Genomic DNA, 9,919 nt, shown 5'->3' with positions numbered 1-9,919 from the left:
ATTAATTTAGGATCACGCGGGTATCTTGGAATCATTCCGATCGATTTGTGACGAGAACATTGTTCTTGGTGCCTCCTGACATTTAGGGGTTGTGGCAGTGTCCCGGGGAGTTGAGCTCCGAGGTGTTGTCGTCACAATTTTATCGTTGCAGTTCTGGAATACCTGAGTTCGCCGACATCGAAAATCTCTTTTATGCAGTTGTTGGTGAGATAACCTCGACGCCACCCAGTACTGGGGCGGGAGTTCGGGAGTATTGCCATAATTCGTATAACGGATGCTTTTCGAAGGTAGAGGTAAACGATTTTCGAAGGTTTCTTGGTTATGTGTTGAAGGATGGATCCAACTGGATGTAGGATTTGCTAGTTTTGGGTGAGATATTATGCTTCCCCTGTATCCCCAACACCTGATTGCATAACCGGAAAGTTTCAGGAGTTTATAAGTGGGAATTCAAGTAGCTCTTAGGATATCTTTCCGACAGATGTATGATATGAAATTGGGGTTCGACGTCTAGTGGTCCGCCTATCCACGGTTGGTTTTACACTGGTCTCGTTGTGTCTTAAAGAGTCATTGGCTATGCCGACTCGGGGACGCATCGTATGTCATGTGCACTGCCTTGTACATGATGGTGCTGTACGATCGAGCCCGTGTAGGCTCCACCACGAAAACTCCGAACGAAATCTCTATCATATGTTTGTTCCGGCTTATTCCGCAAGCCAATCCTTTGTTTTTGTTTTTGAGTTGTGGTATTCGAGTTGCTTCGAAGTCAAGTATGATTCCATACCTTTTTCCTAAGCGGTGTTCTCATGTTCCCATGTGAATACCAATCCTCATGATAATCGAGATTGTCATGTCAATCCTTTTCAATCGGTGTGTCTCTCGTCAAGCGGATCCGTTCATTTTTAACATCTGCAAGATCAACTCAAGTCTTCTTAATGTTGTTTGTTTCATCCGTCTCCAAGTTGCCTTTGTTTTTTCCCGCCCACCCACCCTTGTTTTTCTTCAAGGACTCAGTTTTCTCAATCAAGTATCCATCTTATGGATGTGAAGACTCTTCATTCTTGTCTTTCAATGTTCTTATCCGGTGATTCTCATGAAGATTCTAACGGAGCTTCAAGTTCATCATTCTTCATTCTTTTCTTCTCCGGTGGATTCAATTCAAGTTTTCTGTGTTGATCACATTCTTTTCCTTGCTTCAAATGCCTTCTCATAACGGTGCACCTCATAATAATTCACTTCTCGCTATTCATTTGTTACGGAGTGCTCAAGATATTTCGAAGATTCGTGTTTCCACATTGCATTCGTTCAAGATTTTTCGAGGATGTTCTCTCATTCAAGCCTATTAATTCAACCGGTGCAATCTTTCTTTTAAATCGCTCAACGGTGTATCTTTTGAGTGGGCCCTAACAAACAGATCTTTTCCCAGGATCTTACCTGACTCCTCTTATTTCCCCGGAGCTAACCGAAATTCTTTCAAAATTGACGTAAGAATGAATTATCATCAGTCATATGTTCTTCTCTAAGATCTTTCGAATTCTTTTCTTCAATTGATTCAACCTTTCCATTATTCATTCTCCCGGAGTATCTAAACAATTCTTGGTGGTGTTTCTCATCGTCATTCTCAACATTTGAAGACCAAAGAAGATTTTTCCCCTAAATATTGCTCCTTTCTCTTCAAGATCCATGGCTCTAGCTTCGTGCCATCCTCTCATAATTGGTTTTGATTATGAGAAATTCTTTTCACCCACCCGGAGCATTTCATGAGTTGTTTCCATTTATTTCCTCCGAAGGTCATCTTTTCAAATATTATTCATTCTCAGCTTTCAGCTATCATTATCCAAATCTTACCGGTGCATCGTTCAAGTGTTATCTAATAAGTTCATGATATCTCTGTTCCCTTGTATCTAAATTCCATCAAGTATCTTCATTCGTTTTTCCAATTCTACCCGGTGATTTGTGCCGTTGCTACTCTCATTTCCAATTCTTACGGTGGTTCGTTCAAGATTTCTCTTCCTTTGTTATTGTATCAATTCATTCGTTATTTCCAAATCCTTCAGGTGGTTCATTCAATACCTTCTCAAGTTGACGCTATATCTATCTTAATCCTTTCTACGAGAATAAGTAGTATGCCAAATCCTTTGGTTGTCATCAATTTAATTGATGAAGGATAAGCATAATGTAATTCTTATTCTTGTTTCATCGAGTGAATTCAATTCCTTATTCCGGAGCTCCATCAAATTCTTGATCTCATTTGTTCTTCTTTCTTTACCGGAGTTCCAGTTTTCCGCTTTATCTCATCACGAAGTTCCATCTTAAATCATTACAAGGTTTCACCTTGTGTTTTCAACTTCTCTTTCTTGTCATTATCCTTTGTTACCGGAGTTCTTCAGGGAGGCCCATCATGGTGGTTCATAAAGGATTTAATTCCTTCTCGAAGTGTTCATCAATATTCTTTTCAGAGGAGCTCAAGGAGGTGGTGTTATGTCATTGTTGATAATTTCACTTCGTGTTTCATGGATCACAAGGTTTTCAAGAGTGACATATCTAAATCCATCATTTTCTCTTCGCTCAAGACATCCTTTCCAATCCATTGACCTCTTCGTTGGGGTTATCTTGTGTCATTTTTCAGCTAAAGCCTTCCCTAAGGATTGTTGCTAATTATGGCTCTTATAAATGATCCAAGTTTTTCATTCATCCTTCCGGTGAGATAAGATTCTCGTCTACTTGTTCTTATCAATCCAATTCTTTTTCCCGTGAGTGGCAGGTTGTGACCTCATAATTTGAGATGTATTCCATAAGACCATATCAAGCTTATTCTTTTCGTTGTTGGTTTTCCAACAACTCCGTTCTAGCATTTGTTGTAAGCGTGCTCTCTCAAGATCGTGTTTCCCTTCGTTCATTCCATTCCATTCTTACTTTTGTTCCGGAGGCATTGTGTTGCTGCTCTCTTCAAACCTTCTTCTTGTTCATGTTAGGATCTTGTTCTTGTCATGCTTATCCATTTAACCGGAGTGTTGTGTCCCTTTGCTCAAGCTCTTTTATTTTATCAAGTTTTTCATCTCTTTTCAACCGGAGTGCTGTCCGAGATCTTTCTTACCCCTTGTTCCATTCATTCAATAGTTACGGAGGCAGTGTATTGTGATTTCATCAAGTATCTTCTCATCTTATCAAGTTCTTATTCAATTCCTTTTCTTTTCAATCGGAGTGCTGCCCGAAGTTGTTCTTCCTTGTTCCTCTTTTCTAACAGGGTGTTTTCAACTTCGTTCATCTCCGTTGTATTCTTTTCTCGAAATGGCTTAACTTTTTCAAGGTTCTTTGGTTTCACTCATTGGTCAAAGAAGCAACTTAGTTTTACCTCTTCTCTTTCTCTTCCGTTTTTCCCTCTGGTGCCATTCTAGATCTCAGGGCGAGATCCTCTCGTAGTGGTGGAGTGTTGTAACGCCCCGAGACCGATGTGCCAGGTGTCCTCCAGTTATTCGCTGTTGTTGCCTTGTCATTGCTTGCGTGTCATGCATTGCATGTCATGTCATCATGTGCATTTCATTTGCATACATGTTCGTCTCATGCATCCGAGCATTTTTCCCGTTGTCCGTTTTGCAATCCGGCGCTCCTATGTCATCCGGTGTCCCTTTCTACCTCTTTTCATGTGCGGGTGTTAAACGTTCTCGGATTGGACCGAGACTTGTCATGCGGCCTTGGTTTACTACCGGTAGACCGCCTGCCAAGTTTCGTACCATTTGGACTTCGTTTGATACTCCAACGGTTAACCGAGGGACCGAAAAGGCCTCGTGTGTGTTGCAGCCCAACACCCCTCCAAACTGGCCCAAAACCCACCTAAACCCCCTCCATCATCTTGGTCGTTCGATCACGATCGCGTGGCCGAAAACCGCATCTCATTTGGACTTTCCTAGCTCCATCTACCTATAAATATGTGTGCATCCCCGCATTTTTCACGGTTGAAACCCTAGCCATCTTCTCCACCGCGCCGCCGGACATGTCCGTCTCGCCGGTGGACGCGTCCACCCCGCCGCCACATCGCTCTGACCAATGGGAGCGCGACAGCTCAGCTTCGCCGCCGCCCACAGCCACTCAAGCGCCGCCACCTGTCATCCCGCCGGCCTCCTCTCCCCCCCCCACCGACCAGGCCACCCCGGCCCGCGGGAGGCCCGCCCCGGGCCGCAATGGGCTCCTCCACCTAGCGCGCCAGATCCGCGCTCCGCCGCCCGGCTCCCTGCTTCTTCGCCACATGCCGTTCCCCGCCGCCGCGCGCCCCGCTCGCCGGCGCCCGCGCCACCGTCCGCCGCTCGCCGCCATTCCGCCCCGCCGCCCGAGCTACTCTCCTCCGCCACCGCCTTGTCTTGTGGTGCCGCGCGCCGTCGGCCCTCTCGCCGGACCGCCGCCGCCGCGCCTCGGTCTGGCCAGAGTTGCCAGATCCGGCGAGGGCTGGAGCTCCTCTCTGCCCAGTCCAGCCATCTCCGCCGTCTCCGGCGAGGTCCCATGGATCGGGACCAGATCCACCAACCCCTCCATCCAAATGGCCTCCGTCGAGATCCGGATCCCTCCGTCCCGCACCGCTTCGTCCCGGGTTGACTTTCCCGAAGAGGTCCAAATTTCACCAAGTCCCCCAGATTTCAGTATTTTTTGAGCATATTCATCGCATCATAACTTCCTCATCATAGCTCCGATTCGTGCGTGTAGCATATCAAAATGTTCGTCTCGACGAGTACATCATTTCATCTCACTGCATCATTTTCATTTGAGCTCATCTTGATGCCCGAAATTCTGTTGGAAGAGGGCTATGTGATGATTATGTCAGATCTGTTTCAGCAAATGGCCTTTTGTCATTTTTGCCATGATTCATGTGTGGATGCTATGATCCTGAGCTCTACATGTGTTTTTATGTATGCCATGCCATCCGTACAGGGGTGTATGCCATGTATTTTTGTGATCTTTGTAGTGACTAGCACAAGCATGCAAAGTAGCTTACTCAATGATGTTGATTTCAGGGACTTAGAATTTCACTAAGCCCTTGTCCTGATATTGTTTTTATGCCATATGTTCATGTTGTTCCCTAGTGATACGTGCCTCTTTTGAGGATGATCAGTAAGGATGTTTTGTTAATATTGTGGTGCTCTATCCATCCATGCCTTTGTTTGCAATTATGGAGCACCCTAGCTTGAGTCAATCGAGCTCTACTTTTGCTATAAATTGTTCCTGGCAGATTGTTAACATGTTTAGCAATTTTGCCGAGCTTGTTGTTGTTGATCCGTGCATGCGATGTTGTTGTTCTTGCCATGTCTAGCTTCTATGCCATGTCTATTTGCTGGGTGTATGCTTAGTTTGTCATGTCATGCTTTTTAGTTAGTGCATCGAGCTTGTAAACATGCCTACTTGTTAACTGTTTTGCCATGCTCTAGTTTTTCACCAAGTCTGGATGTTTTTGCTATGTTCACATGCTTGCAATTGTATTTTCTGATCCCTTTTGGCTCATGGTCACTAAGGGACTTTTGTTATATGCTTAGAGTAACTTCATGCCATGCCTTGCTTTGCCATGATATGTTCCTGTAGCTTGTAGTTATCGTGCTCTAAACATTGCTTCCTGATGATAAATTCGTGACTTGTTATTTCACTAAGTCTGAAACCTATTATCTTTTGCACTTTTGCCATGCTTGTTTGAACTGTTAATGGATGAATTAGCCGTAGCTCAGTGTTCATCTTTTGTCAAGCATCATGAGTGGATCCCTGCCATGTATTTTGTTGCTATGTTTGAGTGTTGTAGCATATTTATCTTGATGCATTTAGTAGGCTACTTGCTGTTAATCGCAGACCGGTGCCATATTTGTTTTGCTTGCCATTTCCAAACCGTGCATCCGATTCCGGTGATCTTTATGTCGATTTCAACCGAAATCATCTCACCTTTCTAGTGGCACTCTTGGTTTTCCAAGTTGAGGCCAGGTTCAATCGTTCCTTTCCAAATCATGCATATGCATCACATACCGCATCCCGCATATCATGCCATGTTCATGTGTTGGTTGTTTACTATGTTGTGTGCTTCTTTCCGGTGTTGCTTCTTCAGGTTGGTTCCGATAACGTCGCGTTTGTGAGGAACCATTCGACTACGTATGTTTGTCTTCTTCATGGAATCGTTCTTCTTCCGTGCGGGATTTCAGGCAAGATGACCATACCCTCGAAATCACTTCTATCTTTGCTTGCTAGTTGCTCGCTCTTTTGCTATGCCTATGCTGCGATACCTACCACTTGCTTATCATGCCTCCCATATTGTTAAGCCAAGCCTCTAACCACCCTATCCTAGCAAACCGTTGTTTGGCTATGTTACCGCTTTTGCTCAGCCCCTCTTATAGCGTTGTTAGTTGCAGGTGAAGATTGGAGCTTGTTCCTTGTTGGAACATGGATATTATTGTTGGGATATCACAATATCTCTTATTTAATTAATGCATCTATATACTTGGTAAAGGGTGGAAGGCTCGGCCTTATGCCTGGTGTTTTGTTCCACTCTTGCTGCCCTAGTTTCCGTCATATAGGTGTTATGTTCCTGGATTTTGCGTTCCTTACACGGTTGGGTTATAATGGGAACCCCCTGACAGTTCGCCTTGAATAAAACTCCTCCAGCAAGGCCCAACCTTGGTTTTACCATTCTCCACCTAGCCTCTTTTCCCCTTGGGTTAGGACAGCCCAAGGGTCATCTTTATTTTAACCCCCCCCCCAGGTCAGTGCTTCTCTAAGTGTTGGTCCAACCTAGAGCACCATGCGGGGCCGTCCCTTGGCAACTTGGGTTATGTTGGCTCCCATACACTTAGCTTACCGGTGTGCCCTGAGAACGAGATATGTGCAGCTCCTATCGGGATTTGTCGGCAAAGCGGGTGGTCTTGGTGGACTTGTTATACCATTGTCAAGGATGTCTTGTAACCGGGATGCCGAGTCTGATCGGATTGTCTTGGGAGAAGGAATATCCTTCGTTGACCGTGAGAGCTTGTGATGGGCTAAGTTGGGACACCCCTGCAGGGATTTGAACTTTCGAAAGCCGTGCACGCGGTTATGGGCAGATGGGAATTTGTTAATGTCCGGTTGTAGAAAACCTGAAGTTGATCTTAATTAAAATACATTAACCGCGTGTGTAACCATGATGGTCTCTTCTCGGCGGGGTCCGGGAAGTGAACACAGTGTTGGAGTTATGCTTGACGTAGGTTGTTCTAGGATCACTTCTTGATCATAGATTTCTCGAACGTGCTTTGCCTTCTCTTCTCGCTCTCATTTGCGTATGTTAGCCACCATAAATGCTAGTCGCTTGCTGCAGCTCCACCTCATACCTTTTACCCTACCTATAAGGTTAAATAGTCTTGATCGCGAGGGTGCGAGATTGCTGACTCCTCGTGACTCACAGATACTTCCAAAACCTGTTTGCAGGTGTCGTTGAACCATGCAGGTGACGCAACCTAGCTCAAGGAGGAGCTCGATGAAGATCTTGTCCTTTGTGTTGTTTCATTCTAGTTGATCAGTAGTGGAGCCCAGTTGGGGTCGATCGGGGATATGTGCAGCATTGGGGTACTCTTCTTTTATTTTGGTTCCGTAGTCGGACCTTGAGTGTATTTGGATAATGTGATGCTTTATATTCAAGTATTGTGTGAAGTGGCTATTGTAAGCCAACTATGTATCTCTTTCCCTTAGGTATTACATGGGTTGTGTGAAGATTACCTCACTTGCAACATTGCTTTCAATGAGGTTATGCCTCTAAGTTGTGCTTCGACACGTGGGAGATATAGCCGCATCGAGGGCGTTACAAGTTGGTATCAGAGCCTTCCCCGACTTAGGAGCCCCCTGCTTGATCGAATCGCTGGCGTTGTTGAGTCTAGAAATAAGTTTTGAGTCATTTAGGATTATATATATCGGAGAGTTAGGAATTCTTTTTACTCCTCAGTCCCTTCGTCGCTCTGGTGAGACTTCCTGACATAGAGTTTTGACTCTTCTCTTCTCAAATTTCACTAAAAAAATTTAGGATCACGCGGGTATCTTGGAATCGTTCCGATCGATTTGTGATGAGAACATTGTTCTTGGTGCCTCCTGACATTTAGGGGTTGTGGCAGTGTCCCGGGGAGTTGAGCTCCGAGTTGTTGTCGTCACAATTTTATCGTTGCAGTTCTGGAATACCTCAGTTCACCGACATCGAAAATCTCTTTTATGCAGTTGTTGGTGAGATAACCTCGACGCCACCCAGTACTGGGGCGGGAGTTCGGGAGTATTGCCATAATTCGTATAACGGATGCTTTTCGAAGGTTGAGGTAAACAATTTCCGAAGGTTTCTTGGTTATGTGTTGAAGGATGGATACAGCTGGATGTAGGATTTGCTAGTTTTGGGTGAGATATTATGCTTCCCCTGTATCCTCAACACCTGATTGCATGACCGGAAAGTTTCGGGAGTTTATAAGTGGGAATTCAAGTAGCTCTTAGGATATCTTTCCGACAGATGTATGATATGAAATTGGGGTTCGACGCCTAGTGGTCTGGCTATCCACTGTTAGTTTTACAGTGGTCTCGTTGTGTCTTAAAGAGTCCTTGGCTATGCCGACTCGGGGACGCTTCGTATGTTATGTGCACTGCCTTGTACATGATGGTGTTGTACGATCGAGCCCGTGTAGGCCCCACCACAAAAACTTCGGACGAAATGTCTATCATATGTTTGTTCTGGTTTATTCCGCAAGCCAATCCTTTGTTTTTGTTTTTGAGTTGTGGTATTCGAGTTGCTTCGAAGTCAAGTGTGATTCCATACCTTTTTCCTAAGCGGAGTTCTCATGTTCCCATGTGAATACCAATCCTTCATGATAACCGAGATTGTCATGTCAATCCTTTTCAATCGGTGTGTCTCTCGTCAAGCGGATCCGTTCATTTTCAACATTTGCAAGATCAACACAAGTCTTCTCAATGTTGTTTCTTTCATCCGTCTCCAAGTTGCCTTTGTTTTTTCCCGCCCACCCACCCTTGTTTTTCTTCAAGGACTCAGTTTTCTCAATCAAGTATCCATCTTATGGGTGTGAAGACTCTTCATTCTTGTCTTTCAATGTTCTTATCTGGTGATTCTCATGAAGATTCTAACGGAGCTTCAAGTTCATCATTCTTCGTTCTTTTCTTCTCCGGTGGATTCAATTCAAGTTTTCTGTGTTGATCATATTCTTTTCCTTGCTACAAATGCCTTCTCATAACGGTGCACCTCATAATAATTCACTTCTCGCTATTCATTTGTTACGGAGTGCTCAGGATATCTCGAAGATTCATGTTTCCACTTTGCATTCGTTCAAGATCTTTCGAGGATGTTCTCTAATTCAAGCCTATTAATTCAACCGGTGCAATATTTCTTTTAAATCGCTCAACGGTGTATCTTTTGAGTGGGCCCTAACCCACAAGTCTTTTCCCAGGATCTTACCTGACTCCTCTTATTTCCCCGGAGCTAACCGAAATTCTTTCAAAATTGACGTAAGAATGAATTATCATCAGTCATATGTTCTTCTCCAAGATCTTTCGAATTCTTTTCGTCGATTGATTCAACCTTTCCATTATTCATTCTCCCGGAGTATCTAAACAATTCTTGGTGGTGTTTCTCATCGTCATTGTCAACATTTGAAGATCGAAGAAGATTTTTCCCCTAAATCTTGCTCCTTTCTCTTCAAGATTCATGGCTCTAGCTTCGTGCCATCCTATCATAATTGGTTTTGATTATGAGAATTCTTTTCACCCACCCGGAGCATTTCATGAGTTGTTTCCATTTATTTCTTCCGAAGGTCATCTTTTCAAATATTATCCATTCTCAGCTTTCAGCTATCATTATCCAAATCTTACCGGTGCATCGTTCAAGTGTTCTCTAATAAGTTCATGATATCTCTGTTCCCTTGTATCTAAATTCCATCAAGTA

The sequence above is a fragment of the Triticum urartu genome, chromosome 2A, assembly GCF_056163025.1.
Source record: "Triticum urartu cultivar PI428250 chromosome 2A, HENAU_Tu73, whole genome shotgun sequence".
Lineage (NCBI taxonomy): Eukaryota > Viridiplantae > Streptophyta > Magnoliopsida > Poales > Poaceae > Triticum > Triticum urartu.
Note: the sequence above shows the minus strand (reverse complement) of the source record.